Consider the following 27,555-nt stretch of genomic DNA (forward strand, 5'->3'; position numbering starts at 1 on the left):
AAAATGTTCAAAGAACAATGAAAGTTTCTAACCTAAGAAAAAAGACACAAAAAGAGAAAAAGGACTGTAACAAAGTCCAAATAGCAGTGCTCACAAGTCAAAGCAATCTTGTTCATGAACACAGTCACTAAGCTCTACATTTAAATGACAGGGGTTTCAAAATTTGAGAAAGGATCTTTATAAAAGCTTCAAGACAGTCCTCTGCCTAATGCAGCAGTGCACAAGGTCATCACAAAAAGGTAGCAGTCATAAATAATCTTGAAGTCCTAATGAGAAAGCATTCAAGAATACAAAAATCATTATTCTCATGGACATATCTTAAAACATCAAAGAGAGATTTCATTCCTAATAATTATTTCATGATAAGAAACATAAACAAATTAGCACAAGAACATTGTTGAGGATGATCATTGAAGAGAAATCCTAAGGAAGACCTTGACATGCATGAGAGAAAAGAAAACAATCAAGACATAGAAGAAGACACGATGACAGTCCCTCAATAAGACCAATGTAATCAAACTTCAAAGGTATGAAGAAAAGTAGAAATACAGTCATATAGGACAGTGACTTTGACATAGCAAAAAAGGAAGATATTATAAAGACGAAGACCTAGAACTCATTATGCATAGATCCATCAAGGGTTATCAAGGTCATCGCAAATCTTGCACAACTTTGTTTAGAATAGAGAAATGAATAAAGGCAAAAGGGAAGTGTTTTAATAATAATCATACTTAAAATGCAATCATGAAGCTTCTCCTCTACCTTCAAGAGCTAACTTCACTTTCAAATTCAATGCAATAACGTTAGCATCATGATATTAGTTCAAGGTTAGAATACAATCAAGAGATGAAGTCTTAGTTACCAATAAAGATGTTTGAGATTCTTTGAGATATGAATGAGATTAATATTGTGGATTTGAACTCTTATTAGCAATTTTGGAAAGAGTTAATAAGCCCATTACATGTGTATACCTGTAGAATTTAGCTTGGGGCCTTGAATATCAATTTGACAAAGTTGTGGACATTTTATTTGCAGGATATGAGCTATATCTGACCCCATGATATTGGAGTTCTATTAATTAGTTTGCTAGATCCTAATTTATCTAATCAAGAGTAAGTCATCGTTTTATGCTTGAAAACAGGGAGTTTGGAGGTGTTTTTAGCAATTAGACCTCAATTTGAGACTTCATAAGGGTTGGTTATTACTTGATACATCTTTTTGAGTAGTCAATCATCAATTAGCATCAGTTTTTAGTACCTTTCTTCATGAATTTCAACCAAATTTGACCCAAATCATATATATCATGCAGATCAAAGATATAATCAAGATAGGAGGCTGTCACATCAAGCTCAATTTATGGATAACATACATAATTAACTGGAGTTTATCTTAGTTCTATCTTTCAGTTAGAGTGAGAAGCTTCATTTCTATAAAGTCTTCTCTTATCCCTTTCTTCTTCAGTTCTTTTTTTTCTATTACATATATATGATCAAAGCCATAATGACATCTCATATGGAGTTGTTACAACCAGCAACAAAAAAGGTGGCATACATGATCACTACCAACTTATCATATATGCTACCAGCCCCAACAAACTACATAGAGTATCAATTGTTTAATTACAAAAGAGGATTATAATGTAGGAAAGTAACCTATGATGAGAATCATATTCATATTATGTCTCCTTGCCTCCTTGGGACCCAAGCCATCCAACCCTTGGGTCCTTCCATCCACCTGAGCATGTGATTCTCTTCAATTTGTTGTTTGTAGGGGTGCTAAACAACTTCATCTATTGGTATAGCCTCAAGAACACCACTTGGTACAACACCTTGTGAATCACCTAGAACATCACCAGGCATATCATCTGGATCATCACCTGGTATATCCCCTGGAACAACTACCATTGGGATTGCCCGTATTGCCTTCTGTCGTTCTTGCCTCTCCTTCTGCCTCTGCTCTTCCAGCTCTGCCATGAAGTTATACAAATCTATCTTGAATGGAGTCGTCACTTCTGATGTTCAGGACCATGTGTATCCATGTGAGACCTTCCAATAACCAAGATGCCCCATGCCACTCTTAAAGAGATCCTCTAGCTTCTTTTTCTTCAATTTGATCACAACTGTTGCCTGCACATTTATTTTGTGAAATATGAGTCTCCTGAGAGACTCAGCAAGATTTTCGGTACTATTCCCAAAAACATTATCATTACGAAACTTCCAAATTTGCCACAGTATTAAAGCATAGAGAAGGGAAAATAAACTATTGAAAACTTTCTTAAGACCTTTAATATGACCAGTAATAATCTCATAAATGGATACATCTATATTGTTGGAAAAACCAAACATCTTCCATATTTGTTTAGCAAAATAGCATTCAAAGAACACGTGCCTAACAGACTCAGGGAGCTTGTCGAATGTACACATACTTGGTTCACCACTAGGGAGTCTAAAGGGCAACCTATGCAGGAGAAACTGCCATAGGAAGAATTTAATTTTAGGCTCAGCAAGAGAGGATCCCATTCCTTCAAAAATCTTAACTCAAGATTTTGGTTCTGAGTTTAGATTCCAAGAAGCGTTAACATGCTTAAAAATGGCTTCATGATTGGTGAGGAAGGAGTAAAGTTGTTTAGACTTAACCTTGGTAAAGAGTGAACCATCAGGCCAAGAATACTTTAGGAAAAGGTCACTATCAATCTCAACATCTTTAGGGAGGTTCAAGGTAGATCAGGCTTCTTTGAGGACATAATAGGTTCTATATTGAGAAGAGGGTAACTCAAATGAGTTTTTAAGACCTTCCCAACTGCAAAGGGCATCATCTTTTATAACATCTGCAAAATAAGATATGCCTTTATCATTCATGCTTTAGTTGAACACCCCTATAATAGTGCCAATTTCTTACCCCTATTTTTGAGATTCCACCACAGGGACTTGTTACCACTGATTAGATTGTTTGAAGTGACTAGATTACCTGATATAAACTGTCTAATACAGTCCTAGGTTTTCCAAATGGCTTTGAAGATTGGAAACCCTTTGACCTTGAAATCTATTTCTCCAGCAAGTATATCATTTAGAGGGAGATTTTTCCATCTTTTTCCTTTACTAGGATGACCCCATGTGATGTTGTTTCTGAGCAGGGCTTTCCATGGTTCTTCCCCTTCCATAGATCTAACGATTCATTTGGCCGCAAGACCCACCCCTTGTAATCTTAAGTCCTTCAATCCTAATCCTTCTCTCTTTTTATGAATGATACACCATTCCCATTTGACTGAGTGTCTTTTTTTGTTCCCTTTACCATCAGACCAAAGGTAATCTCTGATAGTTTTCTATAAAAAATTATATTGGTAATGATAGAATAACCAGGCTGAAGAATAATAGATTGGATGGGAAGATAGTATCTTCTAACATACTTGGACCCTCCTGGGCGATGAGAGATATTGATTGTCCCATCTCCCAAGTTTTTTAGTAATCATGTTTTTCACCCATCCCCACATGGCCTTCATGTTAGGGCTATTTGAAAATGGAATGCCCATATATTTAACTTGATGCTTCGGGCCTTCCCATTTGATGGACCATTGAGCCAACCAAGGAGGAGGCTCTTCCTCCCTTCCTAGAAAAATGGATTTCTCTAAAGAAATTTTGCTGGCTGATGCATTGTGGAATATGCTCATCTTATTTGTGAAGTTCTCCAAGTTCTCTGCTTCTAGCCTAAGGAATATATAAGTATCATCTACAAATTGGACATTAGCTACTTCTTTCCCCTCAAGTATTTGTACCCCTTTGACCTTAGGAAGAAGTAAATTGTCTGAGATTAGGTAGCTAACAACATCGGCTGCTATCACAAATAGTGCAGGGGTGAGAGGACATCCTTGTCTTATAGATCTTGTGAGTATTAAACTATCTGATCTCAGTCCATTTACCTCTATCTTAGCCAGAGCCCCATTTAGTAATGTTTGGACCATCTTAATGGAATCCTTTGGGAATCCTAAGGAATCCATCATCATATATATAAATTTACACTCTATGCAATCATAAGCTTTCTCATAATCAAGAAGGATCATGCATGCTTCTTGGTTGGTTTCCTTTGCCCACTCCATAGCTTCCCAAGAGGTCACTAGGTTTTCTAGGATATGTCTGCCCTTTACAAAACCTATCTGAGAAAATTTGATGATCTTGGGGAGAATATATTTTAGCCTTAGAGCAATAGTTTTGGCCAAAATCTTATAGGAGACATTTAGGAGAGTGATGGCTCTCCAGTTCTTTATTAGAGATATGTCCCCATCCTTAGGAATCAACTTAACAAGCCCTGTATTGATCTCACCTCCTAGTGATCCCTGTTTAAAAGCTTCATTGTAAATCTCCAACAATTCTTGTCCAATCCATCCAACGTTTTCCTTATAAAAATCAATGGGACGATCATCTGGCCTAAGGGCCTTATCTAATGCCATCTCTATAATGGCATTGTTAATTTCCTCTAGGGAGATGGCTTTACTAAGAGAGGAAGCATCAACTGGGTCAATCCTATTAGGGATGGTGCTTTGGATTTTAATTCTTGCATCTCCCATGTTTTGATTACCCTCCTTTGAAGAAAACAGATTCTGATAATATTGTGCAAAAGCCCTAACAATATCCCAAGGTTCCTCTAATTTTATATCATCCTCCCAGATTTCTTCCACTCTGATTCTTGCTTCTTTTTGTTTAAGAAGTTGGAAGAAGAACTTTGATCCTCTGTCCCCTTGATCAACCCAATTACTTCTAGCCCTAATTTTGACCCCTTTGATCTTTTCATTCTGTAAACTCCTAAGAGCATCTTTGGTATTCATGACTCTACCAATAGTTTCATTAGAGTTTGGGGTTGTTTGTAGTGTTGTTTCTGTAAAACAAGATCCTCCTGAAGTTTACCTTCAAGCCTTCTGATATCTCTAGCCTTATTACCACCCACCATTTGAAACAATTTCTTCCAGCTATTGACATTTTGGACCCATTTGTCTATGATATTATTATGGCTAGAAACAAACCTATTAAACCATTTAATAATGGAAATTACATTGTTGATTACAGCGTCTCTTAGCAGAAATGTATTAAGGCAGAAAGATGGATTTTTACAATTCCTCTTGGTTGTATAACCTTTATTACTTAACTTGGCTACAATTGGGCGATGGTTTGAAAGAGTGTATGGGATTACCTTAACCAACCTTCCTGCTTCATCCTTGGGACAATTAAAGAATTCCTGGTTATAATAAAATCTATCCAGCCTTGAATATATTCTCTTGCCTGGCTGCTGAAAATTGCACCAAGTAAACGAGATATCTTTATGATCATCTTTGGTACCATTTATAGAGTATCAAAGTCTATGTTTTCCAATCATTCTATTCTTGAAGAACTGTTCGCTGCCCTTTCACTCCAATATATTACCCCCCAGTTTATCCTGAGTATTTGTGACCATGTTGAAGTCCCCCCCAAGGATCCAAGGGATCTCTTCCAAGTGGTATATCCATTTCCATAATTCTTCCCTCTCCCTATAGTCATTTGATGCATAAATTGAACAAATTCCAAAATTAGATCCCTTATAATCCATAACAAGCCAGACCACCCTGTTGCAAGGGGAAGTCCCCCATCTAATGATTGATTTGGCCCACTTGGGGCAAACTAGGATAGAAGTGCCTCCTTTACCTTTTCTAAGGGTAGTAGAGAAGGAAACAACATCCCTCCAAATACATTTTAGGGAAATATCTAAAAGGAATCTTGTGGCTTTTACCTCCTGCAACATTAGAACATCTAACCCTCTGCTCATCCTGACAAATCTCTGCACAATATATTTTCTATCAGCGGATTCCAGTCCTCTGACATTCCAAGAGACTATGTTTAATCCATAGGAGTTATATGGTTAAATCCATACTACTCCTAAAGATAGAGTAGCATTTAGGAAGGGTGAAATTATTAGGGTTTTTCACCACTTTCTTATTGCTTGAACCTACTGGTTTGCCTCTTTTCCTCTTTCCATCCTTGTTGCCAATATTGGATTCTTCCTCCATGGGAGTAGCTTTTTTGGAAGGGAGTTCAGAGGTCTTAGGTTTCCTCTTGATTTTACATATAGGACCCTCTATTTCCCAAGGGTTTTTAGTATATGGAATAATTGCCCAATCTTTATTAATACCATTGTCACTGAATATCTTTTTGAGTGAAACTTCAGATGCAAAAACTAGATAATCTTCCCCTTCCCCCTATTAACAACCTCTAGGGTAGAGGTGAAATTAGGGAGGGAGGGAGTAGGGCGGCTGGGGAAGTCCCTATTGGCAGAGGGATAAGATTTAGTGGTTGGTATAACAATAAGATCATAGTCATTTAGACAACTAGGTATAGAGGGTTCAGTTTGTCCCCTCTCGGCATTTTTATCTGCAATATCCATAGCAACATTCCTATCTTCACTAAAACTATCCCTCCTTATCACTTCCTCAACGCCTTCACTGGCTCCCTCCTTAGCACCAGCCCTACCTTGGATATTGTTACCAGGGGGGGTGATTTTTTTATCAAAGATCTTCTCATTAAAATTTCCTCTTCTCCTTTTGAAGATGTCATCATTTCTCTAGAGTATGTCTATTGCCCATTGTTGGGCTTTTTTGAATCTTTGTCTATGATTCTTCCTTTGACCAGAATTTTTCTTCACAATAGGTTCCATCTGGGAATTATCCTTATGGGATTCAGAAGGAGGGTAGAAATCATCTAGGGTGAGGGAGAGTAGCCCTAGACTCTTTTTGAAAGGATCTATGCTAGGGAGATCAATCTGATTGGGAGAAGAAGCGGTATTGGCAGAGTTGTTAAGAGCAATAGAGGGAGGGGAAGAGTTGTTAGCCTCACCATTAGAGTGGATAACATATTTATTACTTGAATTGGGGCCGATAGGTTTCGATTTAGAGGTTAGGAGGGGAAAACTTCATCTCCTATGGCCCTCTCTCCTGCATAAGAAACATGAATTGATACCACCCAAGTATTCAACTGGGCATGTGTACATCATGTCTTCTAGGTCGAAGGTCAATTCATCTGGGATATTGACACATGGTTTTAGAGAGACAAAAACAAGGGCATCCATGTGAGGAAGGAGTGTATCAGTTTGATCGATTCTCAAAATTTTACCCAAGGAATCCAAAGCTTCAGGAAGGATATGCCAAAGAAATGGGGGGATATTGCGAATAGTAAGCCATCTGGGGCAAGAGGGTGCTAAGACTTCCTCTAGATTGGCCTCTACTAACCAACTTAGGGCACAAAATGTGCACTGCCCTATGGACCAAAATTGTTTTGAGAGCACCGAATACTGACTAGCTTTGTCATAGAAGAAGATAATAATAAAACATTTTTGCACCATTTGACACAAGGAAAATTTGAACCCTAGTTTTTTACCCCAAACATGTAACCAATTATTCATATAAACCCTAGACGGAAGGGAGTCCACATTCTGGGCTGCTAAAAAAATGGTCGTTTCACTAAATCTATTGATTTCTGCGTTAATAATTGTGCTCATATCAGAGTTTGGCTTAATGATAAAGTTTTTCACACCAGAAACCTTACCTCCATATCGCTCACCACTTCCTTCGAAACCAACCTCCTACTCATTCCTTCTTGCTACGACAAACTTGTCTCCATCTGGGCGAGCCCTCTCTCCTGTAACCAGTTGTCAAAATGATTTGTTGAGGGTTTTCTGGGACTCAGCTCCACCTCCTGCAGAACCGAAAGGGGAAGACTTGCTATTTGTCATCTTATTTCCATCTGAAGAGGAGGCCATGATCTTCTCTTGAAATATTTGAATTAATATTCTTCAGTTATTTTATTTCTCGAGCATGTATTATGGCTTCTCAAAGATATTTCATGCTTAATGACAAACTTGTAACTCATTTTTTTGAGTTTTGTAACAACATAAATACCTTTATTTTTCAATAAAGTTGTAGGTTTTTCCTTCTCAAATCTATGTTTTGTGTGTTTGATGAATGATCTTGATGCAATTTTTGTGATTTGACATATGAAATCCTTAAATTCTATCTCATTTATGCACCTTGATATGGAATATTCAGGATTTGGATAGGTTATAGGTTGTATTGAGGCATTCATTTGTTTTAGTTGTGAGAGCATTTAGTTTTCCTTCAAGAACCTAAAAAAGAATATTCTTATGAAACACTATTGTCTGATTTGAATATAAACTGAGTTGTGTATAAAGAAAAGTTGATTTGTTGAGAGATGTTGTTAGTTGAACAAGTTGCAGATCTCAGTTAGAATTTTGGTGCATCACCTCCTAGGATAGGTTTCATTTCCAAGTTATCCTTCTATCCTTTTTCCATCAAAGTTAGTTTGCAGGAGGTATTCGTTAGGAGAACCTGAATAGGTGGAAAATCTAAAGCCTTATGGTTAGTGTATAAACCAAACAAAACACAAAATAATGCATTCAAATACACAAGTAAACCATTATACCTTAGCTTCTACTCTTCCTCTGATAGAGCCTTTGATGAAGTGGAATGCGCCCAAAAACTTCACTTGATTAGATTGGTTCCAAGATGGGATGTGGATTTCTCTCCACACATAGCAAGATTGGTTGGATTTGGATTGGATTTTAATGATGATGGATATGGATTAGATGAGAGAAGATTTTGGCATTATGATGGCATGATGGATGACTTTGGATTCCAAATTAACAACATAAGATTAGATGAGAAGTGGATCAAGGGATGAAATGAACAATATAAGAATATATTAAAAGTGGATGATTTTGTGAGGAGAGGAGACTCCAATTTATAGATTGGAGGAAGCCAAAATGAAGGGCCAAGATTGATTTTGGGATGAAGGGTTGAGATCTATTTGAGAGGGAGCACATGAATTTAGAGGATAAGGTGTGAGATTCAAGAGATATGCGATAAAGACATTTCTTGTCTCCACACCTCTCAAGGTTCATGGAGAAGAGCTCTCAAGTACATTGGGAAGAGAAAAAGGAATTAAAAATTCCTTGGAGAAAGGGGAGGGGAATTAAAAATTCCAAAATAAGAGGATGTGGGAAGAATAAATGGATAAATGAATTAAAAAAAAATTGGGAAGAGAATGCATGGGGAGATTCAAAGAATTTGAATTTCTTTGAAAGGATCAAGGTGATGACATGCGGAGAGATAATGGGTGGAGGAATGTGAAATTGGAGAATAATGATAAGAATGCTTTAAGGAAGAATTAATTAGGCTAAGTGAGGATTAGAAGAAGTGATTTGTAGGAATCACTTTACTTAGGTTAAACTAAGTGGGTTTTAGAAGAAATAATGGTTGAGGTGACTTTAGAAAAATGGGGAAATAATTAATTTATTGATAAATTAATTATTGGACTATAATGATAAGATTGATTAAATTTGATTTAATTAACCTTAAGAAGAAGGGAATTAACACAATTAAACTGGTTAATTGTGTTGACAGACTTAAATTAATTAAATATTAATTTAATTAATTTTAGGTGTCTACAGAACCAACTCACTCTGGAGATTCACCTTCATTACGAGCAATCCACAAGCTCAAAGGTGTTTCCATGTTTCACAAGATTGTTGAGCTCCCAACTTAGCATTGGGGTGCAATCCTTTGTGACAACAAAACTCACAAGACATTTCTACAAGATTTATATTACAACAATGTTCAATCATAATGGTCCACTATAGAAATCATTCCATATACTATTTACATGCAGTGATCGATCATGTTGATCACACTATGAAAAATTCAATCAAGATTTATAACAAAAAAATATTGATCGATTAAATAATGTTCTCACTGTGGTTTCTAACAAAGACTATCATATAGAACAATTATCAATCATTTGATCTCGCTGAGGTATTTAATCTAGATTGTAAATAGAACATTGATCTAACTTTATTAAATTATTATCAAGCAATGAATGAAGGAAACGTAGTGTAGACGTCTCTGCCTAAAAATAACTATTAATCACTATAAAAGATAAGGCTGCATGCCTGATCCAATACTCGAGTCAGAAGTTGTAGAGATAACTTTTACTCTTGTCCTCCTATCCAACTCCTTGTTGTCTTCAATGATATTAATGGTTGTAAGTTCGAGTCCCTACATTAATTCATAGTTTTCAAAAAATGAGATGATTGTATGAGTCGAGAGAGTAACCCCTCATCGAATAAGAGCATGCATTTATAATCTCCACCACCCAATGCATTACAAAGTCTTGGTTGTTACAAATGGTTAGGTATGGTGGTGTTACACCTACCACCCTCTCTTGTTATCAAGAAATTCAATATAAATATAATCTTGACTATACTTTCCAAATTATTATAAACCATATTTTACTTAGAAATATAAATATGTGTGTAAGTGGAAGCAACTTATATATATATATATATATATATATTTGAGATGATTGTATGAGTCGAGAGAGTAACCCCTCATCGAATAAGAGCATGCATTTATAATCTCCACCACCCAATGCATTACAAAGTCTTGGTTGTTACAAATGGTTAGGTATGGTGGTGTTACACCTACCACCCTCTCTTGTTATCAAGAAATTCAATATAAATATAATCTTGACTATACTTTCCAGATTATTATAAACCATATTTTGCTTAGAAATATAAATATGTGTGTAAGTGGAAGCAACTTATATATATATATATATATATATATATATATATATATATATATATATATATATATATATATATATATATATATATATATATATATATATATATATATATATATATATATATATATATATATATATATATATATACATGTACATGTACATGTATATACATATACATATATATGTATATGTATACATGTACATGTACATGTATACATGTATATGTATATGTATACATTTACATGTACATGTATACATGTATATGTATATGTATACATGTATATGTATGTAGATATATATGTGTGTGTGTGTGTGTGTGTGTGTGTGTGTGTGTGTGTGTGTGTGTGTGTGTGTGTGTGTATGCAATTGAGTAATTTTGAGAGTGGTCATCACACTTGGAACCAAGATTTGCTTTTCCTTCCTCACCCTCCTCTGTCAAGTGAGCCATCCTTCCTCACCCTCCTATGTTAGGTGAGCCATCCTCTAACCGAACCTAGAAGAATCGAAACATGGGACGAATTAAATGAAGCTTTCACCATTTAATTATAAAATTACTCAATTGCATATATACATACACACACATACGTATAAAATATATTTATTTAATATTTTGCTTTAGTTGAGTTATAACAAAATATAACTTTAGTTATATAGACACCTAAAGCTTGCACAACTAATTAAATGAATTTTATTAATTTAATCATCATTTATTCTCCTATTAATTGGACTAAGATTTAATTAATATCCCTATCCTTCCAATCAACCTATTAATCAAATTAAATATCTTATTAAAATCCTTTTCTTCTAGCTTAACCTATTAATTAAACTAAGGTTTGATTAAGTACTCTTTAGCCATTTAATTGAATAAATCTTATTTTTTAATTAAAAACCCCCTCTTTCCCTTTTAATTGAATTTGCATTTGATTAAAATCCCTTTGCATTTAAATAAATCATTATTTATTTGTGAATAGTCCCCCCACTTGCAAAATCCTACAAATGCAAGTTGCACCCCTTTTGGCTAAAATAAATCTTTTATTTTATCTAAAAATGCCTATTTCCCTCCACTTGCATTCTCCTACACTTTCCATTAGCATGCTAGTATTCTTCTAAAACCCCTCTAATCCCTCATTAACTATCCTAATTCCTTTAATCATGTCACATCCCTAAATTTGGGGGAGTCACTTCTCCAAATTTGGGGAAAGTCTTCAAAATGTGTGGAAGACTTTACCTTCTTCAACAAGTTAACTTGTTGAGTCTTCCAAACTTTTAAGGTTCTTACAAAAGCCTTGAAGGTTATCTAACTTTCAACAAGTTAACCTCCAAAGTCTTCAAAGGCATTCAATACCTCTTACAAGACATCACCCTAGCCCATGATGGTTTTCCCTTTGACCATCCCTCAACTTTGCACAAGAGTTTACCTCTTGGACAATAGCATTGTCCCTTGGATAATGGCATTATCCAATGATTTCATCTCTTGAGGTTATCCCTAATGTTTACTTAGCATCTAATGCTTGCTTAGCATCCTCTCAAGCCATCTTAAGGTGGCATTTGTCAACTTGGGATTGGATTGAATCCCCCTCATGGATTGATAACTTTCAATCCTATCCCTTGTTAAGATTGCTCAATCTTGACCATCCATTTCTTTATTTTCTTTATAAATAGAACCCATTTTTTCAATCTTAGGATCTATCATCTTATGTATCAAACTTATAGTCAATTTTCAGGTTATCAAGGAGCTCAATTTGTCATCTTCAAGCACTTAGATCATCTTAGTTGTATGCTAGCTTAGTTTTCATCGTGTTGATAGTATCATGCTAATCATATTTTTATGCTAGCTTAATTCATAGCCATTGTATATCAGTTTCATAGCAATCTCCATGTTAGTTTAATTAGTACACCTAAGCTTTCAATTTGGAATCAATCTTAATCTCATATCTTGCATTTCATCTTGCATTTCATCTTTTCATATCATTCGATCATCAAGCTAGGATCTTAGTTGAGTTCATTTTGATCTTGGCATATCCTTCAATCTCGTTCTTTAGATTGACATCTAAAAGATCAAGTGCTCTTCCAAGTGAGAGCCACCTTGAATCTTGAAGATCCTTGGAGATAGAGGAACATGAGACATGCTTGGGGTTCTTGATTTTGAAGCTAACTTAGTTTAGTTTCTATTTTGATTTCTAACTCTAACATAATGTTTCATGTGTGTGTTTGATGTTGTTTGATTCTCTTTTGCAGATTCCACACTTTCCAGCACACAAGTTCCAATTCCCTTCTTATTAAATCATTAAGATGATTATAGAATAAGGACCAAAACCTGACCTATTAATTTACAAGGTCACAACTCAAGTACCTGGACTTAGAAAACAACCTCTAATCTAGGCCAACTTATCTCTAGGTTCAAGGCTCAATGACAATTTTGTCCTCTTCCAAGGTCTACATTCCGCTCCTTGATGATACTCTCCCTCCCTTTTGAGGGCGTTAGATATCTTGTATCCATTTAGACACAAAAAAGGTGGTCAGTTTGAATCTTAAACATATTAGCTAATCATATAAATATTCATGCCAATATTATTCTTCTCTTTGATGTTCATATCAACTTCAATGTTAGCAATATAAATCTCTAAAACAAAATAAACTCATTCATGTAAAAAGGAATGTAACACTAAATTTTCATTTAGGGATGTGTTTATTCTATAAAATACTTTGACCAATGTGATGCACAATATACATGAATTATCAATCCATGGTATTTGATAGGTTAAATGGTAACCATATATCATACTTAGCAAGAAAAAATCTAGGGTTTTGTGAAAGGTTGCAAGCAATGGAATCAATACCTCACACTTAGTTCTTAGTTGGCGTGGTATGCTCATGGATCTTTTGATTTGTTAGCTTTGTGAAGGGTAAAGCCACTTCTAATAGAAGGGTGTGTGGCAGGCCACTAGTTTGTGGACGAAGATAAAACACCTAGATGATGCTCTCCCTCCACACAAAATTTTAATATGTGACATAATTGTTACTCAGAGACACATTTTATATCAAGACAATGAATATTTTGATTTGTGCTTTGATTATTGATTATTGTACTTGTATGTAAATGAAAGACTCAATAACTCATATTATAAGAATGAAAATGTATGAATATGTTTACTTTGAACACGAATGTAGTTTGTTATAAAAAATAAATATAATGTATTCTAATCTTGATTTGGAATAAAATAGAATCTTGTATAGTATTATTGAGGTTGTTGGTGTTGTAGACGTATAAAAATGACCACTTTCCTATGTGAATATTTAATATTCATTTTAACCTCATTCCTCTATTTAATTAAATTGTGTTTAATTAAATTATTCATATTCATCTATTTGATTAAATAAGTTATTCAACATATTTAATTAAATTCACCGAAGCCTTTCATATCCTTTAATTAAATAAATCACTTTATTTAATTAATTTCCCTTTCTCCCCTTTTAATTAAATCTACATTTAATTAAATTGTTCATGGCAAATAAATAAATCTAATTTATTTATTTAAATCCCCCACTTGTATTTATGCAAGTTGCATCTATTTTAGTTGAAATAAAGTAATTTATTTTAATTAAAATTACCCTCCATCCACTTGCATTCTCCTACATCTCCCACTTGCCTCTCTAACCCCCCCTTCTAGATTCTTCTAATCACTTCAAAACTGCCTAACCCATCTACTAAATATTGTCACAACCCTAAGCAAAGGGAAGTCACTTCTCAAACCCTCAAAGTCTTTGGAAACCATTAAAGGCTTTATGTCTTCAACAAGTTAACCTTGAAAGTCTTCCAAACCATTAAGGGTTAACCCAACCCTCTTGCATGATTAGAGACTTTATCTCTAACTCAACCCTCATCTAAACCAAGGGTCTCATCAAGCATTCATTTCTTTGACCATGGTTATTCCTTTAACCCTTGCACAAGAGTTTATCCTTTGGGTAAAAGCTTTATCCAATGGATAACCTTGACCTAACCTTAACCCTTACCTCCCAAGATAACCATGAGGTCTTCTCAAGCAGTCTTATGCTGACAATTGTCACCATTTCATTGGTGAGAATTGTAAACATGGATTGATAACTTTCAATCCTGACCCTTGATAAGATCATCCAATCTTGACCATCCATTGCCCTATTCTTTCTATAAATAGAGCTCTCATTCCTCCATTTCATATCCAAGTCTTTAGTATCAAACTTATAGACATTTTACTGATAATCCAAGTTTCATGCATCTAATCTATACTCAATTTTATAAAGCATTTAGTCTCTTTGAATAGAAATAATCTAATAAACATTTTAGAAGTATTTCTACTATCATAATAATCATGTTTAGCTAGTGTATCATGTTAGGATAGTTCTTTTACTAATCCTTGCATATTATCATCATATACATGCTAGTTTAAATCATATTGGTTAATATCATGCACATGTAGGATTGCATTCATGTTAGATTGATAAAGTATCCCTCATTCTCATGATTGTCATCCCTGAGTCACTTTGCTCAATGATCTGAGAGCAAAGGCATTGACTTGAGGGGTCTTGTGAGATAGAGAACAATGTAACAATCCTTGGGAAGTTGAGTTAATCCATATAACTTCATAACTTGCACCAAGAGTCCCATTGGTGTGTGGACTAGTCCTGAATTCGTATTTTCCATTTCATCGCACCACTTTTTCCGCACACATTTTTGGCACCCACCGTGGGGCTCAACCCCATTTATCAAATCATTTTTGATGTAGGACTAACTTTGCAGGTACGCGGAAAACATGAATTAGCGCGTTGGTACCATCCTTTAGCGCATCCGGCCTATCCTCTGGTGCATGCCGCTCACTGTTTCACGCATTGGACCCAAAACTTAGCGCATCCCGTAGTAACCTTAGCGCATAACCTTTCTGTTGATTCCTTTTAAGCCTTGGTGCTTTAAAATATCAGTTTAACGCATCCATGCAACAACGTAGTGCATCTAAGTCTTCTGTTAGTGCATTGGTGTCATTCTGTAGTGCATCGGGTCTGCAGATTAGCGCATAATAGACATAGAGGGAAAAACACGGTTGTAACCGAGACCAAAAATTAGACTTGTAGAAGTCCACCTTGAAAACTCTTTTTGCTAACTGGTGTTTTATTGCAGGTCACTAACATTTGTTTGCAGGGTTGGGAGATTTTATTTTACTAGTTTAGGCATTTTGATTAAATTATTCTTGTTTCTAACTTTGTTAAGTTAGTTATTTGAAGTTTTCTTCATTTCCTTATTGGTAAAAATGAACTCATTTTTCCTTTTGGGTTACTTAAAAAGAACAACAAACAAAAACCTTACCTTGCTTTCATAAGGAGAGAAAAACTTCATTTTGGGGTTTAAAAAGAACATGACAAACTTTATTTGTGCATGTTTTAAAATGAACCTCACCATCCTTTGGTGTTTAAAAGGATCCACTTCATTTCTTGCATAAGTTAAAGAACCTCATTTCCAAATTCTAGATAGAACAAAAGAGGGAAATCCTTCCCCTGTTGAATTTATATTTGTTGACCATATCAAAGAATTTGCTTTGTTGACCAGGATTTCTTTACTTAGATCATAAAATCATTGATTTGAGAGTTAAAAAGAACACCATGCTTTTTTGGAGCAACATCTCCCAATAGAAGTTAAAAAATCATTGAATTGAAAGGTTAAAAAGAACCATTTTGTGTCTTGTCTCGAAAGTGGAAGGTACATGCTCTCCCCTTAACTGGGTGACCAAAAAGCCAAACCACTCTTAAGCTTTCTGTATTTTAAGCATTTACATCCTTTATCAAGCCTACCCTCTCGAGTTGCTCTTAGAGTGCCATTTAAATGGTCGGTGAGAGGGGAATGACCTAAGTGGGAAACGACTTTATCACCAAGTGTTCTAGCCCACTATAATCAAAAGTGGAGGATGACGAAAGTACCTTCAACGGTTTTGCTCAGTGATTATCGTTCCTCCAGTATCTTTAAGATACATAAAGCCTTTGTCCTAAAGGTTAGGAAGCCTCCCGAGGGAGTTTATCACTGAAGACCGAACAAGAAGCTTGATTACAAACTTTAGCAATAGAAACCTTGAGCCGAGTCAGTATCCAAACATCCTCAATATCATAGTGCAAGGGTGGGGAAGAATTCGCCCCCAAGATTACTCACTATATATCTCCCAAGATAACTACTCAATTGTGAAGCAATTCACTTTTGGTTAATTTTTGGCAAAAGGCAAAAAAACAGGCGCCCCCTAGGGGGTGACACGGCTATTTGAGTTGACGGAGTATTGAGACTAGTAGATTATGGTATTGTCGATGACCTTTGAATAAAGAGTGTCTGAATTGTCTTATTTGTATCCAAACATGTGAAAACATTGAGGATTTGAACACATCCTCGCAGAACATACACTCTTTGTTTAGAATAGGAAAAAATGGTTGTCTTTTTCTTGCTGTGTTTGCAATTTATACTTCAGAAAATCATCCATCAAAATTAAACAAGCATTGAAAAATTTTGAGCAAACCCAAAACAAAACAAACAAAGCAATTTAGCGCGTAGGAGCAATCTCCTAGCGCATCTGAAGCACACTTTAGCGCATCAAAGCTAAAACTTAGCGCATTCATTCTCAAAGATAGTGCATAATAGTCTGAACATTTGGCAAACTTGCACTAGCGCTCTAAGACACCATATTAGCGCTTTGAAGCATCAGCCTAGCGCATCGGCGGCAAACTGTAGTGCTTTGAGTCCAAAAGTTAGCGTGTAGTCAGAACATATTAGCGCATAACCATCCCTGTCAAAGCAAAAGTCAAAACTCTGGTTTAGCGCATAGCATAGGCAGCTTAGCTCATTGGTGAATTTTAATAGTGCATCTAGATCACACAGTAGCACATCCAATCTCTGTCTTAGCGCATAGGTAAAACTTAGAAAAACAGAGAGCAAAACTGAGCATTTTTGAAATTTTTTATCATTAGTCTCAAATACCCTTTTGGATCCTCAGTTGACCTTACCAAGAAAAACTTAAACCAAAACATCAGAGAAATATTCCAAACAATCAAGCGAGTCAATCTTAGAACAAAATTGTCAAAACTAAAACTAGTTAGGGATAAAAACTTTCTCCTATCAAAATTAGGTAACATCATCACATTGATCAAAAGGTCTGCCATCTAAAGGATTTCATCAAACAAACATACCTAGTTAAAACTTAAGTCGTCAAATTGAGTCTCCATATCGAGAAACTCTTTATTCCATATCATTTGAAACATTTTGTCGTGGAGGCGAATCTAAACCTCTACTCGATAAAAGTAGGCTTAAGTTTTCAAACAAAGTATCTCAATCCAAAAACATCAAAGGAAACCATTGATCAATCGTGTATGACCACTCATATTTTGAGAAGAAAAAGTCTTCATCACAAAACTAAGTTGAAGAAATGACAACTCAGTTCTTAGAAACTTGCCAAACGAAATAGATTTCTCTACATCAATCGCCAACTCTTCAAATCACATTGCACCTTTCTCCGTCATATGCATTTGTATCTTCAAGACAAGTCAAATGAATTTGACGAAGAACCATTAAGAAGCAAAGCCTTTTGCCAAAAATCAGCATTCGGTCAATGCTTAAATCATGGAGGAAAGATCAACCCAGCTTTCTTCCTAGAAGTCTGTATCACTTATAACATAACTTGATTTGAACCACCAACCCCTGAACAACACGAAGAAGAGGAGTTTTTCCCCTTTGTCACAGAAAGTTTCTATTAGATGCCCACTATCACTCGCTCTCAACTAAATAAGCAAATCGAACCACAACCAGAGTCCAGTATGTGTCGAAGATTATCAAATCCTTTCGAGTATCCAAATCTAGAGGACACAGAGATTACTGAGGAGCTTATTCAAGAATGTCAAGAAAACCCCTCATTCCAAAAACTTATGGAAAGACTCATAGAAGTTGACAAAGAAAAATACATGCTCATGCTAACAAGAAAAGGAGTTAGGATTCTTGAAGACTTCGACACTGAAATCTTTAGGACAAGGTCTCAAAATTATGCTTATCAAGAACAACAGAGAGAAGAGGAGACATGTGAACCTGAACAAAACATACCTGAACAACATAATATACCAGAACACACCCATACCCGAACTAGGGATAATGAAAGAGAAGAACTGTTTCCTTGGCAAACAAATGCGCCCATGGTTGCTCTTACACAACAAATGCAAATACTGCAGAGACAAATGCAGGACATGCAACAGGGGACCATAGTACGATACTCCTTAAACAAAATTTGTCCTTACCCCTTTAACAAGAGATTAAACATGATACCTTTTCCCCCGAATTCAGACATACCCAAATATGACAAATATGATGGTAAGAGTGATCCTCGCGATCATGTTTGAGAGTTTTGTACCATGAGCCTTGAATTTGCTCACGATGACACTTATTTGATGATGTTGTTCCCAAGAAGTTTGGGAGGGAAAACAATGGAGTGGTTGTCTAAACTTACACCTCCCATCAGATCCTTTGATGAGTTGGTCAATAAATTTATCACGCAATACTCCTACAATATTCAACACGCAATCACCATGCAGGATGTATGTAATACCAAATATAAAAACAATGAAACATTCATGGTGTTTCTTCAACGATGGAGATGTATGGTTTCGAGATATCCTTGAGATGTGTCTGAGAAAGAAAAGATGGAAATATTTATCGACAATCTAAATAGTGAGATGAGTTATCTACTCAAGCTCCAGTGTATACCATCTTTTGCCAAATTAATCAAAAATGGAATCCAAGTAGAGGAAGCATGTATCAAGAAAGGAACATTGAAGTTCTTCAAAGAAGGAACTAATTCATCCAACTCTCAGTTTAACAACCAGAACAACAACAACACCTTAGACAAATCCAAATTCTGGACCAACACCTTAGACAAATCCAGATTCTGGACTAGAAACAAAAATGTTGTTAATGAGGGAGGAACTAAAGCTAATGATATGAATTCCAAACAACCAGTATTGGCTTTATTAGGTAATCCCCAGGCTACCAAGAATCAAAAGGGTGCTAACCAAGGCACTAGCACTTATTCGCCAAATACCAATCAAGGACCTTCAAATCTAAATACCAACAACAATGCCCAAGGAAACAACACAAACCAAGGAACTAATCCAAATCAAAGGGGTAACACCAACAATTTCCAAAATAGACGCATCTACACATGATTGGGACAATCCTTAAAATCAGCATTCCGAGAACTCCTGGCAAACAAGATTATCACATTACCAGCGATAAAAAACTTTGAACCCCAGGTCAAACCACCTTGGTGGAATGACTCGCACTTCTATGATTTTGATCGAAACAAAGGACATCAAACAAACGATTGCATGAGGCTTAAAAATATTATTCAAGACATGATTGATAGAGGTGATTTAACGGTCGATGGTCTTAAAACAAATAGTGATCATGACGCGTTTAAAAATCCTCTTCCAAATTACAACAAGGAAGGAGCTTCATCATCAAATGATACTAGAGGAGCTCACATAAATCACGTATACAATAACACCATCAATCATATATCGACAGATGACAATCAAATAAATGTTCTTTAAATCAAAGACAAACGCAAACATGAGTCGACCAATGTAACCACTAGAGCTAAAAAATATGTCTTGAAAGGGCATACATCAACAACAACCATTCTCCCCAAGACTCAGTATAACTTAGTTGATCAACTGTGGAAAACTCCTGCTCATATATCCATACTTGAGTTACTCAAACTTTTGCCAAAACATAAGGACATCTTGGAACAAGCACTAGTTGAAACAAATGTGCCTCAAGATCTGGATATTGATAAATTTCAATTCATGGTGGCTCACATGACAGGGCCTCATAATCTCACCTTTTTTGAACATGATAATATCTATTTGAGCCATCCACATAATACTCCCCTTCACATTGAAGTCTTATTCTACAAACATCGAGTTAAAAGAGTATTAATAGATGGACGAGCTGGTCTCAATATCTGTACCTTAAAACTTATCCGTGCATTAGGCTTCTCTGAGCAATCTATTGATCCACACAAAAAGATCACCATCAAGGCATATGATGATGAAGAGAGATCATCCAAGGGAACAATAATATTACCTATTCGGGTAGGAACGATACAAAGGGACACTATGTGCCAAGTCTTAGACATAGACTTAACATGCAATATTTTATTGGGTCGTCCTTGGATACATGAAATGCAAGCAGTACCGTCAACCTACCATCAGTGTGTCAAATTCCCATATAATGGACAAGAGATTTCTATATCAGTAGATAATAACCTCTTTCAACATTGCAATGCCATGGGGGCAGCCCAAGATAGCTTGGTTCCACACAGCAGGGAAGCTCAAACTTCCTCAGCGTTAGATCATCATCAAGAAAAGCTTCAAACTTTATCCATGGATTTCAAACAAAAGATGAAAATCAAAGAACAAGGCATGGGAGAATACTCTTTCGAACCCATGTGTCTAACCAAATTACCTACATCACCAAAAACTCACAGGCATCCTTCTACATCGACACATCAAGCAACACAACCCATCACCAAGTTTGATGGCAAATTCATCCAATTAGGCACACTAGCACATAAAACAGGAGAGAAAGACATCCTTAGTTGGCTATACAAGGATGAGGAAGAAGTCAGAGTTGCTACTATGGAGGTAGCCATACCAACACAACAGTATGGAAAAGGATTCTTGGTCATGCAACGGATGGGATACAATGGCAAAGGACCTATGGGCAAGCGTCAAGAAGGCATTACAGAACCATTGGACCCTCCTTCACAATTTTCTAGAGACAAAACAAGACTAGGATATGGACACAGTCTACCTCCAAGGAAAAAGAAGAATAAATATCAAAAACCTCAGTGGAAATCAAAGAAGAGATACAACAAGGACTCATGGAAAGAGGCACTACACCAAGCAGCAGAAACAATAAGGAAAGAGTGAGAACACCGGGAAAAAGAGAAACAACAAGATGAGTTGGCCATTCAAAGAGAAGAAGCATCTTATGAGGAAGTACACCATGTTCAAGAACCCATTCAAAACAAGGCAGAATCACCTCCTGAAGAAATTACTACTCCCCAAGGAGAAAGAGTATATGAATAGATGCAAAGAGTACAAGCAGGTTCTAATACGAAATTAGAGAAAACTACACGACTGGTATCAATTATCAGGGATCTCTTTTCACCTTACAACATACCTGTCAGCAGCACTAAAAGACTCTAAGACAACACTTTTGAGACTGATTCTAATGACTATGAATGGGGCACTTGTTCAAATATTACTGAAGATATCCCTGAAGGTGTTATTCATACCCCCCTTTCTCAAGAAGGACACGACACAGAGACTAGATTACTTGAATTTGGTCCACAACATATCTACGAAGCTACAAAAAACAAGCAGCGACACTACGAGCAAGTCTACACGAAAGATGATACCATCGAAGACCTCGACAATATCATTAACTTAACCAATCTCATACACAACCTTAACGATACCTCTATCATGACACTTACCATAGCCAACCTCGACCCACCCAATGACTCTTTACCACTCATATTTCTTGATCTCATAGACTGGGATGAACCTGAACACCATGACTTATCCATATTTCCAGATGATGAATCCATTATCCATTACCTATGTACCATCAATCCGGAAACAAACTCTACCAGCAAACAAAATAGCAATATCTGCAATTAGGAGGGTGCCAAGCCTCTTAGTCGCAAAAATGAAAGAAATAAAGGATCTAATGCTGAAAACCAGTCAATGGCAGCACTAGATCACAAAAAAGTCAAAATAAAGGACGCATCTAAGGGTGAAAACCTTTTTAAGGCACCTAAGGATGGGAGACTTGACACTCTTCTTGAACACTATCAGGAGTGATCGCCCATATTTATTGAGCCCACTCCATCAATCAACATTGGTACCAAAGAAGCAGCTAAAAACATACACCTAGCAGAATCTCTGATAGAAGAAGAAAAACTAGAGTTTATCAGATTCTTCAAAGAAAAGCAAATCAATTTTGCTTGGTCCTATGCAGATATGCCCAGAATAGATCCAAACTTAATCATGCATCATTTATCTATTGCTCCAGGAGCTAAGCCAGTCAAGTAAAAACTAAGAAAGATGAATCTGCATGTAGCACTAATGGTCAAAGTTGAACTAAAGAAACTATTAGACGTCGGATTTAATTGACCTATAGACTATGCTGAATGAATTTCAAACATTGTGCCAGTTTCAAAACCAGATGGAAGCATCAGAATATGCACAGATTTTTGAGATGTTAACAAAGCCTATCCAAAGGATGACTTTCCTTTGCCCAACATCGACATAATTGTAGACCTCACAGCAGGCCATGCAATGCTATCATTAATGGTCGGTTTCTCTGGCTACAATCAAATCAAGATAGCTCCAGAGGATCAAGATAAAACAATGGGAACGTATTGTTGGAATGTCATGCCTTTTGGCTTGAAGAATGTTGGGGCAACTTATCAAAGAGCAATGAGGACAATCTTTCATGATATGATGCATACCTTCATGGAGGACTATGTGGATGATTTACTAGCTAAGTCATTTACCCGGGCAGAACATTTGGGCATCTTAGATAAAATATTTCAAAGATTGGAGAAATTCCAAGTCAGGCTAAATCCTAAGAAGTGTGTCTTCGGGGTGACATCAGGCAAATTAGTAAGCTACATTGTGTCAGCAAAAGGCATTGAAGTAGATCCAGTGAAGGTACAAGCCATCATGGAGATGCCACCCCCCAAGAACATTAGCCAACTCAGATCTCTACAAGGACGACTCCAGTCAATCAAGCGATTCATAGCCCAACTAGCAGATAAAATTCTACCATTCAATCATCTGCTACATAAGAACATACCATTCAGATGGGAGGCCATGTGTGCAGAATCATTTTATCAAATCAAGCAATATCTAATGAATCCACCAGTTATGGTACAACCAATAGTAGGAAAACTGCTCATCCTCTACATATCAGCAACTGACATATCATTGGGGGCATTGTTAGCACAAGAAGATCAAGAAGGCAAGGAATGAGCTATATATTATATCAGCAGGACATTAAATGGCTATGAGCTCAATCACACATTCATTGAGAAGTTCTGCTTAGTTGTAGTCTTCGCCTCTCAAAAGTTTTGACATTACATAATAGCTCACACAATCAAGCTAGTAGCAAAAATTAATCCTCTCAAGTATTTACTCAGCAAAGCAGCTCTTTGTTATCCTCGATTTCAACACAGCCAAAATCGTGAGGCAACCCTACGAAACTGGTCTGTTTCGTACCTTATGGTCTCCGGGAGAGCTTAATCGACTTACTCGGTTAGTTCGTTTTGCTCCTTGCTTTCCGTTTTAGTGTTTTTCTTAAGTTTGTAGTTTTCCCTGCAATTCGGACTTTAAAGTCCGAACTGCAGGATCTTTTCTTTGTTGTCTGCACATCGGACTTTAAAATCCGATGTGCGTTTGCTTGGTCTCAGCCTGCAGTTCAGACTTTAAAGTCCGACCTACAAGTGGTCTTTGCCTGCAGTTCGGACTTTAAAGTCCGACCTACAGACTGCTTGGTTGGACAATGCATTTCAGACTTTAAAGTCCAACAAGCAAGAATTTTTAGCCTGCGTGTTGGACTTTAAAGTACGACATGCACTGCGAGTTGTAATTAATGCCGCATTTATTGTTAATCTTGTGGTTTATTTAGTTAATTTTTGTGTTTTTATCCTTCATTTTGGTTTGTCTTCTTTTCTCCATGCGCCCTCCTCCGCTTTTGCTCATCGTGACTCAGATTTTCCTCGCTATAGCTCGGATCTGATCTCCCCATTGTTGGATTTTCGATCATCTTTGCAAACTCAAGGTAGGTTTTCCTTGTTTTCTTTTTTGGGTTTCTTTGTTTTCTTTTCTTTGCTTCTTTTCGAGGTTTTTGTTTTGTTTCATAGGACAATCAGGCTTCAAAACCTGGTTGCCCTCTGAGATCACCCTTCTCCAACCGCATACCAAACTTTAAAATCCGGTGTGCAGCTGGATGGAAGGATCTTCACATATCGGATTTTAAAGTTCAATATGCGGGATCATAACCTTCGCATATCGGACTTTAAAGTCCGATATGTGGAGAGGAGTAGGTTGACATGTCGGGTTTCAAAACCCGACATGTCAACCAATTGTTTTTCCCTTTGTCTACACATCGGACTTTAAAGTCTGATGTGCTTGTTTCAAGTTTTCACCCCCTACACATCGGACTTTAAAGTCCGATGTGTTGATAACCCATCCCGTATTCGCACATCGGACTTTAAAGTCTGATGTGCTAATCAAGGTGTTTTTAATTGCAATTTTTTTTTTCAAAAAAACATGTCGGATTTTTTTTCCCCGACCTGTTGTTTTTGGCAGTTTTACCCCCAAGCCTGTTTTGAGTCCCGTTTTTCAATCCACTTGAAAAAAATTGATTTCGATAAATGATGAAGAGTTAATCCTTGGTATCGAATGCAGTCCTCACTAATGTTAAAAATTCCTCATGACAAATCTGAGCCTTCCTCAATTCAGTTGGAACCTTCTCCAAGTAAAACATCATCAAGAAAGATGAAGTACAAGTACGAGAAGTACTTGAATCTGTACCCAGAGAGTTCGGTAGACTCAAATATCAAGGAAATTGGGGAAACTGAAATTGGGCATGTTGACATGCAAGAATTTGTTAACCAGGTTCAGAAGGCTCCTGCTCGTCTAACCAGTCTAATCAAATCTGAGCTGCATAAGTATGCATCTTTCCCAGTTGCGGCTCATGATCTTGAATTTGTACTGGAAATAGCGGATCACTTTGATCTAAATACAAGGCAAGTAAAGGATGCTGACCAGAGCATCATCATGACCCTAGATAATGTGTTCTTTAATAGTGTTTTCAAGGGTTCATTAGTTGAGGAAGTGACTGATATTTCTCAAGAGAGTGCTCAAGAGTACTACGAGAAACGTGAGGATAAATGCAAAAAGGTGATCAATACTGTTTATCTCTCTGCTACAAGAAGTTCCCTCACCTCACGATGGCCTAAGTCCTTCCACAAGAGTGATTTTAACGAGGAATATAACGACATGGTCACCATGTTATCTAGAGTGAGGGGGTTTAAAGATTCTCATTATTTTCAAAACTGGATGTCTTATTACATAAATATAATCAGAAAGGGGGCCACAAGAATCGATTGGGGAGAGCAGATCAATGATGCGCTCTGTGCTCAATTGAAGGAGGTCAAGGTGACACTGAAGTTTTACATGGCCTCGTACCTGGTTTACGCAACTGCTTCAATGAGGCAATATCCAGGCTTGTCTACCAAGGGTGACAGAAGATTGGTGCCCATCTGGGAATATTATGATCAGCTTACCATCAAGAATCAAGGTAACCACTATAGAAGAGTTAACGATGCTTTCTTTGTTGTGTGGAAATGTATGTTTGATAAGGGCCTTCAAAAGCAGAGATTGTCAGAGGCCACTTACAACAGGGTATCTCATTATGGTTGTGTTTTTCTTCAATTTCCTACATTCACCTACATCTGAATCGGATGTTTTTCAGGAGAGCCCTTTATTCTACCAAGTTTCCCTTCAAACAAGATCATTCTCATGGAGTTGTGTAGACAACTAATTAATGTGCATGAAAAACAATCACAAGCACATAAAACTGGGTTGAAGTTTCCAGAATCAATCGGCAGGTACTCAGTACTAACCAACCCTAAAGCCAAGAACATGGAAAAATAAATGCAATGGAATACCATGTGAAGGTTCAAGGCACGAAATAATTTTGAATTTTGTGGCATAAAGAGCAAACTCAAGAGGAGTTATACTCATGTCTATAGGTTTGAGGATGTTTGGGCAAATTGTCAGAATGAGGAGGATATAAGAAGGATGGATTTCAACTGTCTTACTTTGGAACAAATTGAAAATTTGGATTTAGGTAAGATCCCAATGACCATGGAAGACACAGATGACATAGTGGACCCTGTTTATTATGAGAAGAAGATTGCTGACTCCCCACTTCCACTTGTGTAATGGTCAAAGAAAGAAAGCAAATCTATTACTCAGAGGATCTCTCCTATCTTAGCAAACACCAATGCTTGGTTGTTGAAAAAGAATCTCAGGATGAAACAGCTTCCTGCTAGTTCAGGATATGATGATAACACTGATGGACTATTGGGCAAGACAGCTACAGCTGAAACAAGAGCAAAGAGCAGGACAAACCTGCAAGCACTATCCTTAGCTCTTGTGGTACAATCGAAGGGTAAAGGACCCAAAATCAAATTTACAGTTAAAGGGTCGAAGAAGGCTGAATCATCATCCGCATCACAGGAAGTAGTGGCGAAAGAGCCAGAACAACTGCCTGCCAGTGAAGTTGGAAAAGGAAAGGAGGTTGAAGAAGGTAAAATTCCTCAACAAGAAGAAGTACAGGCAAAATAAGTATCACATCCAATAGGAATAGATGCCTCAACCGCTTCACAAGTAGTCATCCACTCTGTTGAATCTAACTCTGATGAAGAGTATCAAGATTTTCAAGATGAAGATCTAAGTATGGGCATGACACAATCAGAGACCGTTGGTCAGTTTTTCACAATAACCAACTTCTCTAATTTAGATGATATCCCTTCATCTACTTTTGAATCCACAATGATGGATTTTAATGAAACCTTGGAAGAGGCACTTGCAGAACAGGTTTCAGTAAGCTTACCTGTCACTACCACCACCACCCCAGAAATTCCTCCATTGGTAAGTGCTGAAGTTACATTCGCAGCGCCCTCAACTCTCCCATCTATAACTGAAGAGGTAGCAGCAACAAATGTTTCACTAGATACTTCAATATCGACGTCATCGGTAACACTCACAACTGCTCCAAGCTCCAGTGAACCTGCTCTCAAAG

Source organism: Cryptomeria japonica, chromosome 8, assembly GCF_030272615.1.
Source record: "Cryptomeria japonica chromosome 8, Sugi_1.0, whole genome shotgun sequence".
Lineage (NCBI taxonomy): Eukaryota > Viridiplantae > Streptophyta > Pinopsida > Cupressales > Cupressaceae > Cryptomeria > Cryptomeria japonica.